At 45.0% G+C, this 26,294-nt stretch overlaps 1 long non-coding RNA gene across 1 annotated transcript in view; it reads left to right on the top strand.

Annotated features, from left to right (window-relative positions):
- LOC145721830 (uncharacterized) overlaps positions 1 to 25,874 on the top strand; it is a 43,695-nt gene extending 17,821 nt beyond the window's left edge. Inside the window, exons 2-5 of the long non-coding RNA XR_014145756.1 lie at positions 17,355 to 17,436; positions 17,980 to 18,030; positions 18,332 to 25,061; positions 25,469 to 25,874. This is a non-coding gene — a long non-coding RNA (uncharacterized LOC145721830). The remainder of the gene's footprint in view (positions 1 to 17,354; positions 17,437 to 17,979; positions 18,031 to 18,331; positions 25,062 to 25,468) is intronic.
- Positions 25,875 to 26,294: the final 420 nt, after the last annotated feature.

Here is a 26,294-nt window from a genome sequence, read left to right on the forward strand (position 1 = left end):
TCTGCAGCTGGCTTCCCTGCTCCATTACCTGGGAGCTCTGCCACACTCAGGCACCCCCGGTCTTTCTGTGACCCCGAGGGTCCTGAGACCACACTGTCCCGGAGGGTTCCACCCCCCGCTTAGCCACCAGAGTGACGTCCCTCGGCGGAGCAGACTTTTAAAAGTTCCGATTTTGTGCTCCGCGGCTCTATCACTTGCCAGAAGCGGCTGACGGGGGCCCCTCCCCCGCCGTCTATCCTCCCGAATATCGCCTCGGATTCACTTCTCCGCACGTCCTACCTTCCAGAAAGTGGTCGCTTTTCTGATGAGAGAGTTGTTGCTCTTCTTTTCTTCGATCTCCTGTTGGGTTTGTAGGTGTTCAGAATGGTTTGATCCCTATCCAGCTGAATTCCTGAGAGGAGACGAAATCCAGTTCTCCTACTCCTCCGCCATTTTGCTCCGCTCTCCTGGATATTTCTTAGTGCTGTAACTCTCACAAATTACTTAAGAAATCTTTTGAAGCCTTGAAAAGGAAAAAAATCCTAATTTCCTTTAAACATGAAGTCCATCATTAAAAAATTAAATTTTAAGGAGTATTCCTGCTTTCAGCTCCTCGGATCTCCAGCCTAAGAAATGAGAAACTATACAAGCACCATTATATTTATACAAATATGGGAAACGGGCTCCCCACTAATAAAAGTATTTTCATGGATGTGATTTAATTTGAGGTCTTACAATTCTGAGGGAAAATTTCCAGCTTTGTTGGAGGTAGGATAGGGAGAGTTTTATAGTGAAATATTTCAAACTGGTGGCAAAAAAAACCCCCACCTAATTCAAAACAACAAAAACGTCAGCCATAAAGATGTACAACATTTTTCAGGAAGCCTTGTCCATCCTGAGCAAATGTTTTTATACCAAATAACAATCCTTTCATAACCACTGTTATTGAGAGACATCCCAAGGTTGCCAGATGGAAATATGTTAAATATGTTCTGAAATCCAATTTAACAGAATCCCAACATTCAAGCTCATTCATAGGAAGTCATTCAAAAGCAATGCAATTTTCATAAAATATGTCTGTCTAGGTAATCCTGAATGCTGAATATTGTCAAGGTTTCTCAGGAATTTTCAGTCTTGTGGAAAACTTTTCCAACTGGACTTTTAACCACCGGGAAGAAATAACAACAATAACTCAAAATTTAAAATAAACAGTGCTGGAAAAATACTATAACCCCCTCCCCAAAAAGGCAGCTGTAGGAATTTAGTGCTGCTTGCAATATGACACAGGGATTTGAAAGCAAACATAAATACCAGGCCTGACACTGATTGCTGGGGTATGACAGACAGGCATGGTGTATGAAGGATGGCTCTCCAGAAACGACCCAACCAGGCCATCCTGCCATACTCCCAGTAATCTGTAGATGTATAAATGGCCAGAATGTGTAAGTGGCTCAGGACAGGGCTCATCAGTGCATGTGCAGTGATTATTAGCCGGATTTGCTACAAGCCCTAGGTATTACCTCCTTGAGAACGTAAGGGAAAGAGAAATGGGCCAGGAAAAGACCATACTTGCGTACAGACACAGGCTCTGTCTGCAAAGCCTCCCTGGCTTGGAAATCCCTGAAAGAGTGGAGAGAAAAAGAGAATTGGATCTAGGGTCTAATGGTTTCATGCAACAGTTGCCTTTTTTACATTTTGCTTCCAAACAAAGTCTCCTATAACAGAGCAGGGACTATAGCCCAACATAATTTTTTTTTGCCAAGTTGAATCTGTCAAAAAATGACTCAGTGTTGAGGGGAGTGGGGTTTTCTGGCCTTTCCTCATGCATCTGAGTCTTTTTATTCTGATACGTTAATCCTTCAAGTCATTTGATCTGCCCCAGGCAATATAAACAACATTTACAGCAAGCCTTGCACTCTATCCGTCATGTGCAAACGGCCTGCTTTTCCCATTGCCACATGAAAATGAGAGATTCAAATGGGGTCATTCAGACTTTCTTGCTCCGAGACAATTAGACAGTGTCAGCTTCACGCTTTGGCCTCACCCGTTCTCTGGGAGCTAGAATGGCTCTGATGGGGGAGGGATGGCTAGTTTTTTTCAACTTTCCCCATGTAGCAACAGGGAGCAGATTTGGGGTCATGCCTGAGCTCAAAGGGGGTGAGAGTCATGGCAAAGCCCTGGCAGAGGAAGGGGAGATGGGTATTTATACAAATACCCATATTTGTATAAATATAATGGTGCTTGTATAGTTTCTCATTTCTTAGGCTGGAGATCCAAGGAGCTGAAAGCAGGAATACTCCTTAAATTTTGGGCCAAAAATTCACTCTCCGGTGGTGAAGTAGATTGTACTTGGTGTGACTCTGACCTTTAAATACCTTTATTCAACAAATCTTTCCTAAGGATTTGCTTTGCACAAGGTCATTTCTACTCTGTGTACATATGTTTTAATCGTAATTGTCACTTTGGACCATCAGCTTGCACCAGTCACCCAAAAGGACTTCCAATTTTAAGAAACTTGGAGAGGGCTCCATCCAATCCACCCAGTGGCAGACAGTGCATGAGAGGGTGTGGGAAAGTTTGGAGCGAACGTGTCATCACATTACATTACATAGTGAATCACAGTAGAGACCTGGAAGAGAAGTCATTTATAATTTGTCGCCAAAACCCAACGTCACAAGAAGCCAAACTCTAGAGTCCTTTCTTCAGGAGTGTAAATTTGTACAGCCTCTTCGGGAACCTGTTTGGTAGCATCTACAGTAGCTGAAAATGTGCATACTCTATGACCCAGCTATTGCCCTCTTAGGTACAGCCCTGGCAGAAACATTCACCAAAGACATATACTAGAACGTTCCCAGCAGCAAAAGGGCAACGAGTAAATACACTGAGGCATAGTCACCCCCTGAAATACTAGACAGCACTGAGGACCAACACGCTACAGCTGCACATAGCAACACGGATGGACCTCACAAACACAATAGTCAGAGAAAGAAGCCAGACACCAACGAGTTCATATTACACATTCCACTTATATAAAAAGTTCAAACACAGGCCAAGAAATCCGTGAGCTAGATATCACACAGGAGTCTCCCTTGGCCAGGGGGTGTGGCAGTGATTCGTGAGTGGGTGGGAGGGGTCACAAGGGAGGTTGTGTGGGTAACGTTCTATTTCTTGATGATATGCTGGATGCATGAGTGTGCACACTCTAAAAATTCTTTGAGCTGGATCCTTATGAATCGTTAACTTTTCTCTGTGTATGTTACACTACAATAAAAAGTTCACTCTCAAACATAGAGGCTTCCCCCCTCAGTTTTTCAAATCTAGAGAAATTGATTTTCTCCAATTACCAAATGCAATTCAGAAATCAGCAATTTCTTTTCTGGTTCCATGAGTTCCAACCCACTCCCCATCATCCCCACCCCAGATCCCATGCTGTACATCCTAAAGTTTTTCAGTAAATGTGCACATGCAGGCACACACATACGCATGCACATGTATGCATACACGTTCCCTTTTGCTTTCTCTTCCAAATGTGAGTTTTACCTTACATAATGTACATTTCTGTGCGTAAAGTACTCTAGTGGGAACTTAATATGCATTAATTCCTTTCATCCTGAATACCATCTTATAAGGCAGTCATAATTGTCTCCATATGAAGACATAAGACATATGGAGACATAATTGTCTACACAAGTAATTGTTACAGATGAAGAAACTGAGGTCCACAGAGATTAAGTAACTTGACCCAAATCACAGAGCTATCCAGGTTTCATTGACTCCAGAGCCTTTGCTCTTTCCCTATACTAAAGCTTCCTTCTCCTTAAGCAAGAAGAGAACTTGAGAACTATAGCATGTTAAGGCAGAAATTATATAGTCCATCTGCTTCTGTTTATAGACGAGAAAACAGAGAGAAAATGACTGGTTCAGGGTCCCATGCTGGTGGTCATCATTTCTTGTAGTAACTATTCACTGTAAGAAATATGTAGGGAAAAATAGACAATTAAGAACAAGTTTAAAGAACTGTAAAAGAATAAACAGAGCATAGTACGTTGGCATTATTAATTACAATTTTACAGTCTAACCTAAAATTCCTTTGTTTTGCTTGAGGATGAGCCACAACTGGGATCTTTCTTATACCCAGGTGTAATGGTTCTGCTTTGGGTCTTTGGAAGTTCCCCACATATCACAAATAGCTATGCACTTTGACCTCTTGGAATCTGGCCCTGAGTGCGTGCATAGCACAGCCTATTACCCCAAACTGAGCTCTTTCTCATGACTTGCAATGTTGAGGACCTAGTTAACCGATTCTCCATATTTTTTTGCCCTTAGCTGTGGACGAAGTGTGACAGTCCAAACGCCAAGAAGGTCTGTGGCTCCTTCTACTGCTGAGATTGAGGTAGACACTGTGTCTGAGTGCAGGAAGAATTGGAGGGGCAGAAGCACCCAGTTAGAGAAAAACACATTTTTTTTTACAAACTTGTCAAATTCTTTCTCTTCATGAATGCAATAGATATTGCATTTAAAAAAAATCATTGTTGTAGTCCCACGGGTGAATTTAATTGCTTTATTTTGTGTTCTAAAAAGTGGTTCCAGAGGGACTCATGAATTATTTTGTATTCACAAGAGTTGCACATGGTGGCTGAGGACTATTTTGTGACATTAAACAACTATTACTGTTGAATTTGTGTACACACACACATCTAGGCTTGAAATGCACAAAACAAAGTACCAATTCTTTACGATGACAGTTAATGCACAATGGATTAACTACAACTGGAAATAGTTTTATTTTTTAGAAAAAAGTTGAATAAAATTTCATTAAGATTTTCAAAAAGTTAAATAAAAATTTGGCTTTATTTAAATAAGTATAATTTTAAACTTTTATATTTATTAATTATAATTTGTATTTTGTAATTTTAAGAGATAATTTTAATATTTTAGGTGGAAAATAACTTCTGAATTCATAAATGAAGAATAATTTCAATTATTTTATTTTTTACATTTAGCCTAGTTTACATTTTAATAAGCTGTATGCAAACTTTGTATACATTGAATATAATTTTATTTGTATTTTAATCCTTCGTATCATTATTGTCAGTTGAAAATAAATTTTATTTACTTAAACGGAGGTAAGGACTATTTATTTTATGGCATGAATACAAAATAAGTTATGAATTATGTATGTTTTTATTTTATTACTCATCTGGACATCACTGGCCATCAATAGAATACCCACATGTGAGCAATAAAAAAGAAATTTAGTCTTTTGCTATTTTGCTGATTTTCAGTCATGTAAGAACCATATATTTACACCTCCTGTTTAATGTTGTTGTTATGAAAAAACATTTGTCAAATAGAAATACATTTGTTAAATAGAAAAAAAATTATTTGGGAGTCTGTGAGCTTGATTTAAAAGTTTAAAATATTTATACATAATGTCTAAGTGCCTCTATTTCTACTCTTGCTTTGGGCTCTGCAAACGTTAAAGGCAGTTCTGAGCACAGTTTTCTCTCACTTCCATGCCCCACAAGTCGGTGAGGAGCTTTGGCTCTTCCCAGGTCCCTCCTCTCTTGTCCCTGTGGCGCTGATTGGCTGTCAGGCAGCATTAAATCAAGGATGGTTCAGTTTTCCGTGTGTTGTAAGTCACTGCTCATCTGTCTGTCTCTAAATCACAGGTCTCTTATTTGTAAGAGACTTCTTTAATGAGGAAGACTTCACGATGCCTTTCATCACCTCCTTCCTCTTTTAAACCAGCAATATGAAAAAAATGGATTAAAACAAGGTGCCTTGTGACTTTATTCCTAGTCTATTTGAAGCCCTCTGTTTTCTCCTTCCTCAATTTCTCCTCTGCCCCTTCCCCTTCCTTTTTTCTTCTTGTTCTCCATTTCCTCCTCCTCCTGCCCCTCTTCCTCCATTTTAGTAAGAAAAGCCTTCCCTTGGTAACCTGTTACCGTGTCATTCGCTTTTCCCTCCCCGCTTCTTCCCTCTTCATCAACAATTATTTTGCCCAAACCTAAGGTGTCAAAAATTTTTTGAATCTGATTTTCTACCAGAATTCTTTAAATAGATCAACCCCTTTTATTCTCCAACACGTTAAAACCCATTTGCACAAAAGAGGATTGGAAGGTTTTAAAGTATAGTTGCCCCTGTGGTTTCTTCATGGTCAACAAAGAATGTTATTTCAGTTAACAGCCTTTTAAGTCCAGTAATGACAGAAGTTCTTCCTCTCATATAAATATGATAGGGATAAATACAGAATCTGGAAGCACTACTATTGCTACGTCTCCTGGATTTTTAGATAAGAGGCTTATCTCAGTATTTTGCCCTTCATTAGTTTTCTATCTACTTGGTTTATTCAGCAAGTGGAGAGGAAGTGGGTTTCCTACATCATGCTCAGATAAGCCACCCCTCAGTGTTTGCTGTCCTACTGACCCCAGGTCTCCACAAATTACTCTGTGTTGGGTGTGATGGTTGTCAAGAGAGGCAGTCTAGACTAGAATTACAACTAAGATTTTTCTTGACTCTATAAATTTAAGTTTATTTCTTGAAACCATCTTGTTTCTCCTTACTATGGCTCTACGAAAGTAAACCACAAGCACCATTTTTTCCACTGTGGTTTCCTCAGGCGTTGTGATCGTCCTCATTTGAGGTGTTATGGCTTACAACGGTTCCAGATCCAGGTTGGGCGACAGGGGTGGGTATCAGAAAGTCTCAGGGCTGTAACCCCATTTAAGCAAATTCATAAAATTTATTTGACAGGAAATGTGTCTTAGAAATTGTCAGGGTCAAATACCAAAGTCCTAGCATGTTCTTGTTTATAATTCAGTGGAACAATCTAGAAGCTCACAAGCACTGGATGTTTTCTCAATGTCTTAACTTTGCCATGAGTTAGAAGGCACCTAAGATGAGTTTCTCAATATAGACTTCCATAAGGAAGTGTGGAGTTAAGAAGTGCAGAGTTGCAAAATCCTTCCAGTGGTTTTTGTTTTGTTTTGTTTTTTTTGAGCACTGACCACAGATGGATAGCTAGCAATGCATCCCTTGTTCCTCTCATTAGTTTGTAAACCGCTATTGTTCACTGTTGTATCATGAAGCCAGGGTCCTTAGAAGCTGTTTAGGGAATGAAAGGTCTGAGGTGGGCCCATGATGTAAATCTTGCTCCCAGTTTTGCCTACATGTACGATTGCTCGGTAATCTTAGGCTCTAACTCATTTTTCTTTGTAAATGATCACATTTTGTCGTCTTGGGAGGTGTGGCAAAAATTCTGTGCATGCTTATTTAACAGAACCTGAAGGTCCAGAGGCTCTGCGTCTGTGTGAATTTTAATTGTGCAGAGCATGCCTTGTAATTTTAAGAGACTTGGCTTTCAGCAAGCCTGGGTCCTGCCTTCTGCCCTCCTTTGGAGTAATAACAATAATAATCATGATGACCACCATGAAAGTTAATGATCCTTGCATTATATACCAGTCACTAGGTGAAATGCACCATATGCATTCTCTTATTTATTCCCTCCAGCAACACCATGAGGTCCCTATAAATCTTCTCTCCATTATACAGATGAGGATACTGAGGTGCAGAAAGGCTAAGTAGCTTATTTGAGGTCTCTTAGCTAGAGAGAGGTGGAAAGGAGAGTAATACAACCAGTCTCCCTCCAGGGCTCATGTTTTTAGTTTTCTCATTCTCCTGGGGCAAATAGGTTAGGTCATCTATTATGAAGCAGTCGCAATGATTAAGAAATACTGCAAGGCAGATTTTGTTGTCTTTTGAGTCCCTAGTCATCCTTTCAAATTCTCCAGTTGGCACGGCTCTCTCTGCTCATGAAAAGATGTTTCATTTATTGAAACGTGCCTCCAGAAGCCTTATGAATGCAGCCAGCACATCCTGGGTAAGAAGGAGTTAACATGCTGACAGTCCTTCCTAGGCAGGTCCAGCCAGCAGCCATTCATCACAAATACAGGGCTTTGATCCTGACAGCTTTCCTTTCACTCAGGGGGAGCAGGGAGGGTCTGACATGGGGAAACAGGAAAGACTATAGAGAAAAGGGTCTTGTTTGTTTCCTGGGTGGATTGCCTCCTTCTTGGCATGCCTCCAGGAAGCAAGTCTTTTCCTGCCCTGCAACTTCAGGGAAATAAATCTCTCTCCTGCAGAACAGACCTGAGAGAGGCCCCAGGCCAGCGATTTGGTCCAGCCACGAGTTGCTGGTATGCGGCCTGGGACGTTGCAGCCCCTGGCTAAGGGCAGGAGGGTGGGGGTGTCAGCATGACCCAGGGAAGAGAAGAAAGACGCCAGTGAGGTCTCTGATGTCCGAGCCAGCAGCCAGGATGGGCACGCATAGAGAAATAGGTGTCTTGAGACTGATCCTCTAGGGAAGGGGCAAGTCTGAGAGCATTTGTAGAGGGCACGCTGAGAGATAAGCTTGAGGGAGACGAGGCACAGGACTCCAGAGGCCAAAGCAAGACTCTTGAGTGCAGAACCTGAGGAGTAGGACAGGAAATGGATACAAGCCCATGAGAAACAGCCCCAGCACTAAGAGCAAGAGTAGGAGAGTTGGGGGCTAGAGGGAATGAGATCCCTAGAGTGGACATATGAGGTTTTCTGCAGCCCAGTATCCTTTGACTCTCATTCTTTTTTTTTTTTTTTTTAAGATTTTATTTATTTACAAGAGAGCCAGAGAGAGAGGGCGAGAGCACCAGCATGAGCAGAGGGAGGGGCAGGGGGAGAGTCAGGGCTCGATCCCAGGACCCTTGGATCATGACCTGAGCTGAGGGCAGACACTTAACCGACTGAGCTACCCAGGCGCCCCTGACTCTCATTCTTAAAGCTGTGTCCTGGTCTCTGTGCATAGAATTTAACCCATGCAACTTGAGCAAAGTGACCCGCCTCCTAGCTCTAGCCAGAGCAGGTGATCCTGTTTGTCACAGGAACTGGTTGGTGCAGGGATGGGTGAGGATGCACCAGGGCCAGTGAGAAACAATGTGACTTCTGCTGGGATTTGAGGCAGGCACTCTTCTCCTTGGACTTGAAGTTGGGAAGAAGTAAATACTGAAGAGATTGCATCTATGTTGGGACTGCAATGGGGGAAGACCTCTGTTTTAGGTTTGATTATAGTCACTTACTCTCCTCCCCGCACCCACTTCACTGAGAGGAGCATGCTTCTTCACTGTGTTGACCGCAGGCTTGGCCACATGACTTGCCCCGGGGGTGCACAGCCCTTAAGTTTGGGCTTGGGCATGTGACTTGCTTTGGCCAATGAGATGTTAGCAGATGTAACACAAGTCATGAGAAGACTTGCCCAGGGTAGTTGCTGCCCCCTCAGCCCAACCTCAGGATGAGTCCCCAGCTTGCATGGAGGACCCCCATGTGAACCAGAGCCACCCAGAATCTAACTCGATCGACCCCCAGAGGGGGGTGAATAAGCCCTGTTGGCATCAGCTGGCCAGCAGATAGCTGAGAAAGAAATACCCTCTGATATTTTGTGGTTGCTGGGTCAGGAGCACATTGTGATAACAGCTAACAGATATAGCCTCTTTCAACATGAGGCTGATGTGGCAGTGACAGGGCTAAGCCCTTATTCTCCTCGAATAAGAGAAATCAAATAGGGGTCGTGGTGATGTCATTTCAACCCCTGATCAAACTGTTCCTGGAGCCAGACTACTTCTAGAACTTTCCTATTCTGTGAGCCAGTGGAACCCAGGCCATCTCAGATCAGAGTTTTGTCCTTGGAAATAAGCCCTGATTGAACTGGATATGGGCTAAATGTGAGAAGGATCTATATGCCCCTGTAATACAGACATAACCTAACATGTACACATAGGTATATAGATAGAGATATGTTTATATGAAAAAGTAATTAGAAACTAACCAACAGGGGAAGAAGGGGCTTATGTTTAGTTCTGTAGGACATAGATTCTGAGATGGAGATTTAGAGGCAGGTGAATACCGAGAAGTGTAGGACCAGCACCCGTGGGAGAGTAGCAGAGTCAGCATGGGGCAAAGGAAGAAGTTGCATTACAATGTATCTTGCACCAGAGACCTCAGGGGATCCCGTGTAAATCCCTGAAGCTGGGGTGGCCCCTCTGATTTGGATGTGAGGGAGCCAAACTTTACACCCACCCACGGACTAGGCATTGGATGCGGGTTGGCCTCAAAGAGGCATTGAACCGTAGGTGAGGCAGCTCCCTTTAGCTGAGGGGAAGTGCTGAAAAGACTCAGCGGGTAGCCAAAAACCCTGGCACCTGGGAGGTGGAGAGTCTTGGTCCTGAAGGGAATGGATGGTGGTCTGGGTGGAGCGGCATAGGATCCACTACAAGAACCGGAACCTGCTGCAGGGATCGGAATGGTTTCCGGCGGAAATTATCTAACAGGTGAGAGAAAGTATGACCTCAGCAGTCATTATTTGACCTACCTTTGCTTTGTGTTATCAACAAGGGAGAAATAATCAGTCAGCAAGTATGTATTTAATGTGGAGAGGGTACAAAGGGGGCCCCATATTTATATAATTAGAGAGACAATAGCAATGACAATAGCAGTTCTATTCCAGAAGAGACAGGAGAAACTTGTCATGAAAAGCCACGTCATGAAACCACATCACCATCAAGTTTACTCCTCACAGAAGCGGTAGGGGACTAGAAGCGCTGGCTGATTCCCCAATATACAGGTTCTTTTGGTGACAGCGTCTAGGAATAAAACTTTCCAGGTACCAAGTATCCCACAGGCCCCGAGGAAGAGGCATTCAGTCCTTGCTAAGGGAACCAAGGGCGCCCCTACAAATTTGGAGGAGCCCACTGCTCCCAGAGCTGGCCTGGCACTCCCCATGGGGGGAAATGGGGCCAATCTCCCTTTAGCATCCTTTCCGTCCCTTGGGATATCCTCGTTCTCTCCCCTTCCATCTTTCTGACTAGTGTACAGAGCCTCCTGGGTACCAGCTTCGAAGTTGGGGTGGGGAGCTCCTACAGCACCTCTAGCTGAGAAATTCTGCTTCTGGACTTTTCTGCATCCTTGTGTGGAAATGTGTTACTTACAATGCTGAAAATATTTGGGATGGAAGCAGGGAAAGTAATAATATTGGCAACACATCATAAATCCACAGAGACAGGGATGCTGAAAGTGGCAGAAGCAAGGACTTTGGGAAGCACACAAGGTCAGCCGTGAAGAGAGTTCTCTTGTGCGACACTCGGGACGGTTTTCTCGATCCTGGTGTGCGGCATGGTACAGGGAGCATTCAGGAGCTACACCGTTAGGACACTGATTTCACACGAGTTTAGTATTTCATGCTAATTGTTTGGACATTTCCAGACATGGGCTGATATTGGGCCCCATTCTAGAACAGCCTGTTTCCCTCTCCTCCACATGAAAGGCAAAGCTGCTGAGTGTTCCTGCCCCATTGGGTCTGGATTTTTACCAGGTGTTTGTTTTAAGTAAAGTATGATTCCTAGGTGTGGAGAACTACACTTTTTCTTTCTAGATGTTCCTTTTTTGAGACTGGGCCTGGGACTTAGGAGTTTGAGGGGGACAAGATATATCATGAAAAGAGGAGGTATGTGAAGACGCAGAGTCAGGAAATGGATTAGATTTATAAAGGTAGGATTTGAGGTTTTCTTCTCTATCGGTGCATGAAATGACACCTATAACTTGGGTTTTCCTACTCACGATTTGAATTATTTCTAAAGCAGTACTCTGTAATCACGGACTTCATTTAGAACAATGATTTACATTATACATCGTACTCTGTCAACAGCTCTAAAAATGGGATCCCACCATGATTTTTTCTAAAGGCCCACTTTTCCTGAGAAGGGCATTCATTCATAGCTATTTGGCTATGATACTGATCACTTTGGAAAGATTGCAAAAGCATAAAAGTTGTCATAAGATAAACTTATTCTGAATTATCAGTAATTGTTAGGGAAATCCTGTGCTTCAAGAGATTTTTGTATTTGATGGGATTTGACACCTTTCCAGGTGAGAAATATTGGCCAACATGGGATAGAAAAATCCTTCTCTTTTTTTAATTCTACCTAAAGAGTTATCTCCCCTAAAACTACAACAAACACTGTGCTTCCTGGTGGAACATAAAGCAGACCCCTAAATGCAGACACAAGACAGTGATGCTGGTGGGTCTCATGGTGGGGAAGGCCCTGGCCATTGCAGTAAGGAAAAAAAAAGTATAAAGATTGGAAACAAAGAGAGCACTGTCTATGTAGAAAATCCAAGAAGCTCAAGTGAAATAACGATTAGAACTAACAAAATAGTCCGGCCAGGTAGTCAGATATGAGAGCTCTGGTGAATAGTGATGCTCGATTAGAACATTTAAAGGGAAGAAAGACCCTATTCATAAAAGCAACAAAAACTGTCAAGTACGTAGGACCAAATGGGTAAGACCTACATGAAGAAAAGGAGGACATTTTACTAAAGGCCGTACTAGAAACCCCGAATAAACTGAGAGCCCCGTGTTCTTCAATATTGAGAAGATGCCGATTGTCCCCAAATTAACCTGTTGATTCAGTGGAATTCTAGTCAAAACAAGGAGCAGTTCTGGCTTTCCCTGGCAGAGGGAAAAAGCTTTGGGCTTATAAAAGCAGCACATGAGCCCCCAAAGCTTCTGGGGGTAAGGGCAGAGGTGCCACGTGAAAGGAGCTCACTCCAGCTCTGGTTGTACCGAAAGCGACACTCCGCGGCCTCGGCACTCGGTACTCCCGCAGCAAACCCCGCCGGTGGCCAGTGAGGCCAGGAGGCCGTACGTAGGATGCCTTCAGCAGGGCCAGAGCCCAAAATCTCCTCTGCTGATTCAGCCAAATTTTACTGGAGCACTTAGGATCAGAACTGGCCCGCAGATCTTGCATTTCTTATAAGAAGGGAAAGGATCTCAGGGAGGAAAAAAAAAAAAGTTGCTCTCTAAATGGGAAGATAGGACATTTGATTTGAAAAAATTATAAAAGAATGACTTTGTTTCCCAGGCTGATAAAGTGGACAAAATAAATTCTGTAATTATAAACATAAGGATAATTAATTAATGTACTAACTTTCTTCTTTCCTTCAGACATTATCTTCTATGTTCAGAACAATATATAGATCTGTACCTGTTCCTTGTCCTTAATGAGATCATGAGATCCTGGAGAGCATACACTAGGTGTCCTTGTTCTGGAAATGTTGATAGATGCGAAATGAGTTTTATTTATTTTATTTTTTAAAGATTTATTTATTTATTTGAGAGAGAGAGAGAGCATGGGGGAGGGCGAGGGACAGAGGGAGAGGGAGAGAGAGAATCCTAAGCAAGTTCCATGCCCAGCATGGAGCCCGATGTGGGGCTCTATCTCACGACCCAGAGATCATGACCTGAGCCGGAATCAAGAGCCCACGCTTAACTGGCTGAGCCACCCAGGAGCCCCAATGCTAAGGAATTTTAAAATTTAAAGTGTCTGAGACAGGAAGTCCAAAGGATGGTCCAAAGGTATGATGGAGTGAGTTATTATATTTATTCATCCACTTATAGTTGTTTTTGAACAGTCCAGGAGAACAGAGTAGATGCCAGGAAATTAGAAAAATGCAGCTAATGGTGCAAATCTTCAAAAGTCTTAAGCTGAGCAGTCCTTTCAAATGCCTCTCCCTCACTGTCAGTTTGGAAGATTTGGGAATAATTGTATAAAGCTGAAATATAAAAAGAGAGAGAGACACACAAAAAGTTTAACAAAGCAATTTGAACTTGAATATGGGCCTATAATAAAGGGGTAAGGAGACTGGTCCACAGATGGTCACTGTACTTGGCTCCAGCATGCTGCCTGCCAGGACCCCACACAACTTCATTTATCAAATTCCTTAAGCTTAAAAGAGCAGTTGTGATGACTTCACTTTACCCCAGCGCTGAACACAGCGCAAAACATCAAGGGGGAAACGCTGGGCTCCATCTATCCAGAAGCAGCGAGGCCAGACAGTTTGGTGAGGTTTGATATCATTTTGAGCGATAAGGCAAGAGAAAGGCCAGAAGAGTCAGCAGTCTAGAAAAAGCTCCCGTACATTTGGGAGTTTGGGAGACACCAAAAACATGGGCAAAGATCTAAGAAGTCATGCCGACAGGAAGGAAGAAAATCAAACCGGTGCCAAGGAAAAATTCAAACAGGCTCATCAGGGAAAATACATTCGTGTGTTCAGAGTCGAGAGTAATCCGGAAAACCACAGTGACATATGTGATGTCATGAGGACAGTGACAGCCAATTAGATATGTAATCAGTGTGTCTCTTCCTCGAGCCGCCTCGTGTACGCCTTGAAGTTCCGGCAGCCAGAGGGCAATCTGGGGTCATGTTATTTCAGGGTCAGTGTATGAGGACACAGATGCGTGACTTGTCCCTTTCACTCTCCCTCCATTCTTCCACTCTCTTCTGGCAACCAGATCCAGACTCTTGGGTTCATTTTGGTCCAGCCTTCAGCCCCCACCTCCTCTCGAGAAATCTTTGAAGATAGGGCGCCCCCTCGTCCCGCTGTTAGGGCACAGTGGTTTCTGGAATGCGATGGGGATGTCTGCAAATGTCCAGGAGCTTTTCTCCCCACTGCCCCTCTCCTGACCACCAGAAGAGAAATTGGAAAAAAAAGCAGAACCACCTTTTCAATAATCTCCTTTCAGAAATCACATTCACAGCTGGGTTTGCCATTCATGTGTGTACCAAGAACTTTACGAAGTGGAAATGGCTGAACTCATCTGGCAGGGCTGTCGTTTTGAGAACGGCCAGCTCCCAAATCCCAGAGGTGTGAGGGCTGGGTTCTCCCCGGCACATTCTTTTCAATAAACATTCCCACACTTGGCCTTTTACTCCAGCCCGCCCTGTCCCTGCCCTCCCAGCGCCTGGAGCTTTCCACCTTGGCTCAGGCTCCTCTGAGCCTGGGCTCAGCCTTCCAGTTCCAGGTTGACCTTGGCTGAGTGCCCCACACGGTCATTCTTCTCATAAATGTAGAAAATCGCAGGCCCGGCTTTCTGCACTTGGCCTCTCTGCAGGACTCTTCAGTACTCGAGGCATCAGCAACCTCCGGCTGACACCGAGCAAACGTGAGAGCACTTGCTCACCAGAAATCTGTGTTTACTGAATTGGATTTGGCCTTTGTCGAACCCGCTGCTGGGTCCACGGTGAGAAAAGCTTGGAGCTGGGCCAGGTCTCAGGTCTATGCTGGGCTTTGTTAGCACCTGTGGGCATATAGGGCTCTCGCTCTCTGACATGCTTAGTACACACCTCACTCCCTGCCCTGAAGGACAAAACCCTTACAGGATGTTCCTTCCCATCACTGCACCCCTAGGCATTTGACAAAAGACTGTTGTAAGCTGCATTTTCCTCATCTGCAAAATGGACCAAATGAGAGCACCTACCACCTAGGAAGGTTTTAAAGGTTCAGGGAGTTAACTATTTAGCTCAGTGTTTGGCCATTTGAAAATTACTGATTATTTGTTGATCCAGCCAAATCAGATAACCCTGATAAGGTAAGGAACACAGCGTGAGAGCAAATTCAGGAAATAGTTAAGTTGGGAATCTTTGGATCTCTGGTTTCTTCCTTGGGTTTTAACCTTATGGCAAAATCCTCCCATGATCCATGGGGTAGCAGGTTTCGGCTCACTGTCAGAGGGTAGTGGGCTAGGGGCTTCCATACACCTCCAATCCTTAGCATCTGACAAACCTGGGATTGGAGAGAGCTCTGTGATTTCTAACTGTGGGACCCTAAAATCTTTGAGCTTTAGTTTCCTCGTTGGTAAAATAGGGACCATATAAGGGAGTTGCCATGATTAAATGCTTCCAAAGCTTCGTAAGTGCTCAACAAGCCTTGTTTTGACTCCTGGTACCAGCATTCTCCTTGGTGCTGACCAAGATGCCCCCCTGGACCCTGGTCTTTCACAGCTTCCCAACAAATGGAGTGAATTATGTGATCTCCACTTTCTATCTCCAGGCCCACCTACTTGGCTCCCCAGCTTTTCTTCCTTATCCAATCAATTCTCTACTTCCGGCTGTCCCTGTTTGGGTATGACACGTCATATATTTACAAGTTAAAGGCTCTAGGCCAATTTCACTGAGATTCTTCCTTGAAATTTTTCTTGAACAAATTCTTTGATTCCTTGACCACACTCATCACCCATGTCAGAGATGACACGTGTGTATGGCACATGCTGTCTCTACATCCTCCTGAGTCCATGGCAGACATCACTAATGGATCCCGCCATGTTTTCCCAGGAGCTGGGCCAGAGTCTCCGTCGCTTTGTGGACAACATGCCATCCCTCTCCCTTTTATGTGTTCCATCTCTTGGACTCAGGAGCGTGTTGGTATGATCCTTGCTTGTAGTCCTCTGTGCTTCTCCTGTCTACTCCATTAGACTCAACATACACATGTCATTTTCAAGGGCTCTCCTCCTGACCATTAGTCTAACTCTGTCCGAAAGGATAAACACATGGCCAATAGCCTTTGCCCTTTAGCTATAACTAGGGTCTGTCATTGTAGGTTATGTAATAAAGAAAACTATGTTTTATTATGCTTTTCCTTTTCTAGTTAATCATAATCATTTCCTGCGACATTTAATAAGTACTCTTTAAAAACATGATATTTACTGACTGTGCATATAGTCTATCGGATTGATATTCTTCTGTTTATTTAACAAATTCCCTGGTGTTGGACCTGATGTTCAGCAGCTACTGGTATCTGGCTATGATAAATCACACCGCGATGCATTTCTTTGTATCTACGTGTATGCCTACATCTCCAATTATTTTCCTAGGTGGGATTCTAGAAATTGGAATCATCGTGTCAAATGGAAGAACAACGTTAAAGTTCTTGATACTACTGCCATGTCGTTTTCTGGAAATTATTTTTTATTTACATCCCCCTCAGTAGTGTAAAATAATAATATTAATCGTCACTAATCCTTGTGGAGTTCGTTTTTGTGCCAGTCACGGTTCTAAGAACTTTACATACATTAACTCGTTTCATCTTCACCAGACCCTTATTTTATTGCTGAGGAGACCAAAGCACAGAGTGGGTAACTGAACTGCCCAAGGCCACACAGCTGGTACTAGGTGAAGCCTGGACCTGAACCCATTCACCTACGCTACTCCCCTAAAAAAACTTTACTGTGGCCTCAGTAACCTGGAGTACAGTTGGATTTTTCGATTTAAGCAAGGTTTAAAGAAAAGCTACTTCTGCTGGCGTGACTTCAACGCAGTCTTACCCAGAAGCAGGAGGCCCAGGTGATGTTGTTCAGTCCCTTTAACAAAACAAAGTCTTACCAAAAACTCCGAGTTTTTGGTGCCAAGTAACTGAAATATTTCTTATAACTTAAATATGTGAGGGGATAAAGTGTCATTATTAAAATCAACAAAAGTATTTCTTCAAAACAAGTTTATCTGTTTTCCAAGAGAACCCATCAGTGGACAGAGGCAGCTATTGTTGGTCTGAGGCAGAAGACATACGCCCAGTAATTAGAGCTCCAGAGCACAGGTGAGCAAAAATTGGTGTTTTCTTTTCTTTTTTAAGATTTATTTATTTGAGAGACAGAGAGCCGGGGGTGGGGGGTTGGGGGGAACAGAAAGAGAGAGAAAGGGAGAGAGATACAGAGAAGCAGACTCCCTGCTGAGCACTGAGCCGGAGGTGGGGCTTGATCCCAGGATCCCCGGTTCATGACCTGAGCTGAAACCAAGAAGTGGAAGCTTAACCGACTGAGCCCCAAGAGTTGGCATTTTCTAAACTCTAAACTGAGAAGCAGCCCTAAGGACTTCTGCTCCAAAAAAAAGAAGAATTAATTCAAAGCAGCCCAAAATGTGTCAGCTGAACTACAACATCACTTTAAGGTTATTGCATACAATGATTCTAGATCTTTTTCCTTAAATTAAAAATAATATTAATGCTAACTTCAACATGATCAGGAAGGGTCCTTACTAGAACTTATTTCTCCCTATTCCTGAAATCAAAAGTTTAAAATCCCAAGTCATAGGGGTTCCTGACCAGTAAAGGGATATTTTTTCTTCTCCTTTTGTGTCTCAGGCAAATGGTTGGCTTCCTTAAATCTTCTATTCCTGTGACTTCTCAAAATAGGTATGACCTCGGGGGTAAGTTTTCCAGATGTAGCAAATAAAAATACACGATACCCAGTTAAACTTAAATTTCACATGAACAATGAATAATTTCTTAGTGTAAGTATGTCCCATGCAGTATTTGGGGTATGCTAATACGAAAAATTACTCCTTGTTTATTTGAAAGTCACACACATTTAACCAGGGTTCTATACTTTACTAGCATTACACTGGGGGAGGTGGGGAAGGAAGGCTAGGCAAGTCCAGGGCAGAGGGAGGAGGAATGGGATTTAAAAAAAATTTTCTTCTTTTGTTCCTTTTAGGTTGAAAAAAGAAACATGAATGGTGTCTGCTATTGCTCTTCATGGTTGTGATCCCTCAGGGTTCTGGAATTGTTTGCTTTCTGGGGAGCATGCTGCTTTCTGACTCAGGCTGTCCTGATGCTCGAGGGGAGTGTGGTGGGGGTGTGGGGAAGGAAGGAAGGTCAGGGTGGGAGAAGGGATTATTAAAGGTCATCTGAAAATGGCCACAACCTTGTAAGCCCCATTCCCTCCGCTCCCCTGCCCCACCCCTGCCTGTCTCCATCTTCACCTGCCCTCTGTGGAGATGGATCCTTTCTGAGAGTTTCTGAGCCTCACAAAGGTGAAATCTGGACACTGGACCTTTACAGATAAAAGTTTGAGCAACTCAAGAGACCCCGTGTAGACATTTCCTGGGACCTCTCCACTGCTCCGATGTTGAGGGTCTTCTTTTCTTCCATTTTCTCTGGGGCAATGCACAGAGGACAGATATGCCACAGTGATCAGCACAGTGGCTCGCACTGGGGTTTTCCATCAAGGAATTGATGGGATGAAGGAGGTTTAGAAATGACCTGGTGCTAACCTTCCCTCCGTGGAGAAAATCTTGGGTTTTTCTCGTGGCAGCAGAATTCAAACACAGATCTTCAAAATAATTAAGATACAAAGAAGTCCCATTCAGACAATGCTGTTTATTTTTATAGAGGGGGGTTAAATGATTTGCCCCTATTTTTGGGGCAGGTTAGTGGTTGAGGGAAGAAAGCAATCAAGCCCTGTTTGGTCATCAATGAGGGGATTTTTCTTTCTCTTTTTAAAAATCGTTATTTTCAACTTAGTTATTTAATTAAAAATTAAAATGCATTCATAGTTGGAAAAAATAAATGTGCTAATCACAGGAAACATTTAAAATGCAAAAGAATTAGAAAGGTGAAAAAGAATTAATACAACTCCATGCCCTAGAAATAATCACTGTTAACATTTTTTCTCTTTCCAATCTTTTCTTTCTTTGTATATATTTACACGATTGGGATCATACTAATTATAGCTTTGTATACTTTATCGACACCTTCTGGGCATTTCTCCATGCTAAGAAACGTTTTTCTACAGGACTGACCCAACAGTACCTTGCTGTTTGGATATTTCGAGACTGATTTGATCATGCCTCCGTTGATAAACTTTTAGGTTGCTTCCAGGTTTCCTCTCTTACAAATAATGCTTGCTCTCTTGATCTTCTATTATATCTGCCTTTGTGCATTTCTGATAATTACTTCGGACACATCCCTAGACATTAATGATTGCAGCCATGCCATGTTCTGTTATAAACAGTATTCCTCCCTCCAATCTTTGTTTTCCCAAAATTCTGTGGATTGGTCCTCTTCTCCATGTCATTAGTAGAACAGAAAACATGACATCTCGTGGATTTCTGGGTTTTCTTTATTTTCCAGAGTACATGCTGTTTCAATCATGCTTGGGTTTCCAGAATCTTGGGATCCCAGTAATGGATCCCAGTTACCATGACTCCCAATATCTCCAGGGCAAATACGTTCTTGAGTTTAACCCAGGTAACAGGAACACATTATTTACCCCCATGGCCTCCCAACCTTGACCCAGTCGGTGAGATGGACCGGTCTCCTCCCTCCCCGCTCATGATGCATCTAACTGGATAGTGAGAACGGGGACTCTGTTAGCTCAGAAGCCGTGAGTGGTAAATCTCAGTGCTTCTGGTGGGAACTCCAACGGCAGCCAAGACAGCGGCTAGTGAGGAGGGATGAGGAGAATTCTGTGGAAGCGAATGCCCTGCTCAGCCCCTGTCTTCTGCTCTCCTTTCTCCTCTGGGTCACAGGCAATGAACCGCCTGCTCCTCCTTGCACTGCCCCGACCTGTTGCCTCAGACAAGTATCCTTGACATTGCCTCACCCCAGTCTGAGATGAGGAGAAATGGAAGCCAGCCTTGCACTTTATTCTCTCCTCCCTGGGGAGACGGACTGTACTGGTTTTGTAAGGGTTTGTACCTCTACCAAAGACATGAAACAGACAAGCCATAAGGAGCCTTCCTCCTCAACCCCACTGACTTCTCTTTTCTGCTTAGACCTCCTAAGGAAGGAGAAAAGCTCCCTGAGGAATCATAGTGAGGTTCTGAAGACATGAAGGCCTGGGGCTGCATCCGGTGCTGCTTAGGGGAACTTTCCTCACAAAAGCAGCAAACCCAGACTTGATCGTTTTCTGGGCCTTTCCTCACAGGAGTGGATGGGTGTGTGGGAGTGAAGGGGTGAGGGGAGAAGCTGAGGTGAGGGATGTTACGGGCTGGTGTTAGGGATTACCCTTTCTAGCACTTTCCCCCTCTTCCCTTCCCCGTCACTGCTGGTCCTGCCCCCTCGTGGGTGCAGGCCGAAGGGGCAGGGCTCCCAGGCAGGGCCCACTGTGCGGCAGAGAGAAGGCAACACAAGGGCAGGAGAAGGGATGGAAATTTCAGACACTCACAATCTGAGAGGAGAGGAAGTTCCTTCTAGAACACAGCAGGGGAGAGAGAGGGTACTTGATGCTTACTGCAGTTATTACCTAAAGGATAGATGGAAGACACTGCCTGGCTGCTTTGGGGAATGGAAATACCCGGCGCTGCCTGGAAATGCCAGACTTGAGTGAGAACTGGAAGAGGATGACCATGAGGAAAATGAAGACGATGGTGGCCACCTTTCGTTGAGTTTTCTGAGTGCCAGGCCGTGTGCCAGGACGATAGATGAGAGGCTTGACCTGCCATCCTCATCACCGCTCTGGGCAGTGGACGTTGTTGTTTGGGGAATAGACCGTTGAGGCTCAGAGATCCAAACAAGCTTGCCTAAGGCTAGGGGCTAGTCAGTACAAGGATGGGCCGCACCTTACCTGAACTATCTCTCAGACCCACGCCCAGTGTCCTACTACTGCATCCAATCCAACAGCCCCACACAGAGCACCAACTGCAAGCCAGGCCCAGCAGGGGCGCACAAAAATGAGAATGACACCACCCCAAATTTTCCCAAGCTTCTAGTCCAGTGATGTTTCCAGAAGTCCTCATTCCTCTTTCTTCAGTGCATTGAGTCCATCCCATCTGACGCCAAAGCTCCTTCTGGGGACTTGAGAGCCTCGTTTTCTTTTTCTTTTTTCTCAGCTGGATCACTGTCTTCTCCAAGGAGGCTCTGGGTCCTGTATCACCGGGTCGGCCAGTGGCCTTCTTGCCTTTCCTGAAGGCGGGGTGAAGACGAAGGCAAGGACCCAGGGCACTGCCATGTGCCTTTCAGGTGCAAGTCTTGCTCTGGTTTTCCATGAATGTAGAGCTTTGAATTCAATCTGTGGATGTCTACGCTTGCGTAGGAGGGTGGGGTCCCTCTGGGCACCTCCTCAGATTTTGCCCTCCTGCTTCCCCGGTAGCACCAAGGGCAGGACTGACAGCTCGCTTGGCCTACGATTTTCATTCTTTGAATATCAACCCAAAGAATTTCACAGCCCCATTTCACTGCCTAAGTGTCCCTGATACAGTGCATCTTTCTGCTGCGCAGCGGTGCCCCTCCACCCGTCCCCCCTTCCCCAGCTTCAGCATCTGGACCGTTTTGCAGAGGGAGGGAGGTCCACGCGGTTGACCGTTTCTCTGTCCCAACTGTTAACGCCGGTCGCCCCCGAGCAGCCCCCACGAGGGGAGGGGAGGATCACGGCTGTCTCGCTTGCTTTCCGCGGCATTTCCCAGTGCCTTTGAGGCTTTATCCCTTACGTGTTTGAACTGCACTGTCGTTTTGTTGTCTGGTTCCTGATGCGGTCACCTGTGTTCTGATTTCATCTCACTCCAGGACCAGGATGTTTAAGGCTTAATTTTCTTTTTTTTTTTCTATTTTGGCTTGAGCCAGCTTTTTGTTTATTGTTCACGTCAGTGGGTATCTGGAATGCTGTGGCGCTCACTTTCAAACATGGTTAAATGGCGCCAGGGTCCGTTTACAGTGGGTCTCCTAGGCCACTTGGGGGGCGGGGCGGGCTCTGGAAGAAGAGCCACAGGGCAGAGAGGACCACAGTGTCATTGGTTATGAATGAGTTCAAGTCTCGGCTTCAGGGCCGGGGAAGACAGGTTTGAGAAGACTTGAGAGGAAGGGAGATTCCTCCCCGCAGGGTGGATTCTACCCCAGACACAAGGGGAAAGTCTCTGGGAATTCCCTGGGATGGGGCCTCTGCCTGAGAGGTTCCAAGAGACATTATCCCAGGACATTCCACTGTACTAAAGAACACTGAAGAAGACAGCATCTGGGCAGCATGTGCCGCCCACAGAACTGGTGCAGGTAAGAGGAATTCTTTCTGCCTGTGATAAATCCACAACCACTTGGCCGATAGGGATTTGTTGCCACTGAATCTTCCCTGCTCGTGGTAAGAGGCTCAGGTGGAGTGGTGGGGATCCCACCTCCGTGCTGGGTCACAGGAGCAGGCCCGTTCCACAGAGGACTTCTCCACGCTCTGTGGAGCGTGTGATGTGATGGCGCCGGGAGCGTCCCCTGTGGCGGCCCGAGAACGAACTTCCTCCCGGCACCGGAAATGGTGTTGCGGTGTCAGCGATACCCAGGCTTCGCGTTGTACTACTCTGAGTTCTTGTCACTTGAGGACGTGGTTACCTTCAAAGATCTCCTTAGAACTTTGGAACAACCTTTAACCCCTCAGAACAAGAACTTGATCCCTAACCCTGCTACCTATCTGCTTTTCTATTTGGACGAGGTATATTATTATTCCTCTCCTCCTGCCAAGCTCCTTACCGAAAGAAAGGTGATAACCATCTTCTCTGTTTGATGAAGCACATCACGTCCTACCCTAGCTGCGGAGAAAATCCATTTCTTACTGGGGAAAAAATGCTTCCTGGTTTGAAAGGTCAGAGATGCAAATTTTTGTCTTTTTCTTCATTTTTTAAAAATCAAGAAGGTGTATATCCTGGCTAAGTCTCTAACTTCATCTGAGTTTTGTTTTTTTTTTTCCTCATTACAAAGTAAGTGGTTGGACCCAGTGATTCCTTTACAAGATCTTTTTTCCATTCTAAATGCCAAAGCTGCTTCTCTGAATAGGATCTGCAAAGGTAATAATACCTGGCTTACTTAGACTTCCTTTCCCCTTGGAGACACAGAATAGGCTTCCAACAGTGGTACGACTTTAGTGAATGCATTGTTCCTTTATGATGCTTCATCCAGCTGACAACTAGCTAATATCAGATAGTTGAACTTCTTAAATCATGCGATCTATGTCTAGGCTTTTGTTTTTTAAATGAACTCCAATATCATAATAACTAACTGTACTGAGCATGTCCTTTATATCAGGTATTCTTCTAAGCCTTTAGATGTAAAAGCACTTTTGATTTAATCCTCACAAATAGCCTAGGAGGTACATTCTATTACTTATCCCCATTTTACAGATAAGCCAACCAAGACATAAAGCTGATTAAATAGCTTGCCAGAGGTCACATACCAACATGGTAGAACCGGGATGCCCGTGTATGCGGGCTAACCCCGGAGTCTGTGCTCTTGCCCGCCAGGCTAAATCTGCATCCATGCAAATGGTGGTGTGTTTTGTTTTGTTTTGTTTTCCTCACAGTCTCAATTATTTTAGGATGTTTTCTTTTCTTTTTTTTTAAGATTTTATTTATTTATTTGACAGAGAGAGAAAGACCACAAGCTGGGGGAGCAGCAGAGGGAGAAGCAGGCTCCCCACTGAGCAGGGAGCCCAATGTGGGGCTCGATCCCAGGACGCTGGGATCATGACCTGAGCCGAAGGCAGATGCCTAACCGACTGAGCCACCCAGGCGCCCCCTAGGGTCTGTTTTCAAGCACAGTATATTTCGCAAATGTTGGAGGCTAGAGCTTACATATATGTCTTCATGATATGATTTGACTCTAGCGATACGCAAATCTATGTAACACCACACTATATACCAGAGCCTAGAATGAACAAGCTGGACATTTGAGATTTCTGGAGAGAACCATAGAAAGAGATTATCACCACTATGGTGGATATGGATTTGGAAAGTTGACTCAGGTTATAAGAAGATGCTGGTCGTTTCCCTGAGCCCCTGCCCATAACCTCCTGCTTCAGGCCTTTAAAAGACACTGAGCATCACTTGTCTTCATGACTGAGAAATATTGCCTGGTTACTCTGAGGGAGACCAACTGGTGGACGTCCTGTGGCAATGACAGGATACGGCTCCAGCTGGAGTCTCTCTTCCCACTGCTGTACTCAGCTCATCCTGGTTTCACCAAAGACAAAAACCACCATCTCAAAGCGTTTGCCTCAAGCTCAGGAGCACCTCATTTTAAGAAATGCTCCTGGCACCTAGCATTTTGCCTGGCCCATGATAAGCGCTCATAAATATTTGTTACTTCCTGCCAAAAGAGATCAATTCAGCAGTGATTTTTCACTTTTCCAAAAGAGTCACTGCAGGGTTCCTTTAAATGGCCAGCAACCCTAGTGCATTGAAAATGCGACTTGATTTATAGGAATTCAACATACATGGCTCTGCAAGGCCACATCAATCGTGTAAACTGAGATGCATGTGCTGCCGGGTTCCCACTGACCGAGCATGTTGGCAGCTCTCCTCCACCAGCTTGGAATGCACACAAACCCTGGGTCTGCTCTCCCTCCTTTTATCACAAAGGAGCCCATTTTGTGAATGAACAGCCACTGCCAAGGGCACGCTAGTATTCCCAGTGACCTTTGCCCGGGGATTGGATTCCCGCCCAGCAGGGAGACAGGGCCTGAGGAAAAGGTGAGTTCATTGATTGCCGCAGCCTGCTGGGGCTGAGGTCTGGGGAGGAAAGGGCTCAGGAACTTTTCCTTTCTCGGGAATCACCTCCGAGAAGCTTCCCTTTCTTCTGCGTTGTTTTCTCTCTTCTTTGTAGGGCCCTGTTGGGTTCTGTTCGGTGGGGAAGTCCTACTGTTTTCTGCTGCTCGGTTCCTGCTTTTTCATTTTCCTTTGCTTTCCTTTCCCTTTCCCTTCCCTTTCCTTTCTTTTCCCTTTCTTTCTTTCTTTCTTTCTTTCTTTTTGTTGTGAATAATCATCACTAGTTTTGCCTTGCTGTTTTCCAGCAGCGATTCTGGGGTCCTCGGGAGCTTCGGCCCCTTCCTCCCCACCACCCCCTCTCCTCCTCCTCCTCCTCACCAGGGCTTTTTCAGTTTGATGTTTTTAGGTATCAAAGGAAGGTCTCCAGGAACCCTGCAACTAAAGACTTTAATGAGGACCATGCCCGAGAAATCCCTGCTGCCAAAGACATGATGATGATTTATGTCGCTCACTCACTCCCTAACAGCAAGAGGACTATTTGTAAAAATAAAAAAGCGGCTCATATGGAATTAAACAAGAGCATAGCTGCTTCCTTCCAGACCCTGGGAGCTTAACAAAGAGCATCCACACTGCAGGGCCTGCAGCACATGGCTCGGGGCCGACTGTCTTCCTGCCACAGAAAGCTCAGGCCCCTTCCACAGGCAGCGGCGCCCCCTCCCCGCGGTGGGGGGACCTCCGGAGGCACATTCCCAAGGAAACCCAACTTGGTGTCGGACACAGAAGGGTCGAGCCGCTCCCCTCAGGCCTCAGCTGAGCCACGATGGGGCTGGGAGCATCCAGGGGTGGGCAGAGCGGCTGCGCTGTTGCAGGGGGGCACGTGGAGCCGGGGGGGGGGGGGTGTGTGTCAAGGCATTTAGGGACCTCTTTGTTCCTGGTGTCGCAGAGGGAAGTGACTCACAGACGCCAAGTGGGTTCTGGCCCGCTCCCTGAAGAAAGGCTGCAGGCAAGAGATCCGTTCTAATGCCAGTGTCCTCGTGCTGGCTGAGGCCACCTCCTAGTGTTGTGGGCAGTGCGGAGGTGAAGCACAGAAAACGTGTAACACGGTGCTGACCCATGCTCATTATTATCATCGTTCTCTATGGTGGCTGCCACGACACACCACTCGGACCTCCTGCGGCGGGGACAGTAATTGGCTGAGGGACTGCTCTGTGTTCTTGC

This window comes from Leptonychotes weddellii, chromosome 5 (assembly GCF_054177405.1).
Source record: "Leptonychotes weddellii isolate Sample4059 chromosome 5, ASM5417740v2, whole genome shotgun sequence".
Taxonomy (NCBI): Eukaryota; Metazoa; Chordata; class Mammalia; order Carnivora; family Phocidae; genus Leptonychotes; species Leptonychotes weddellii.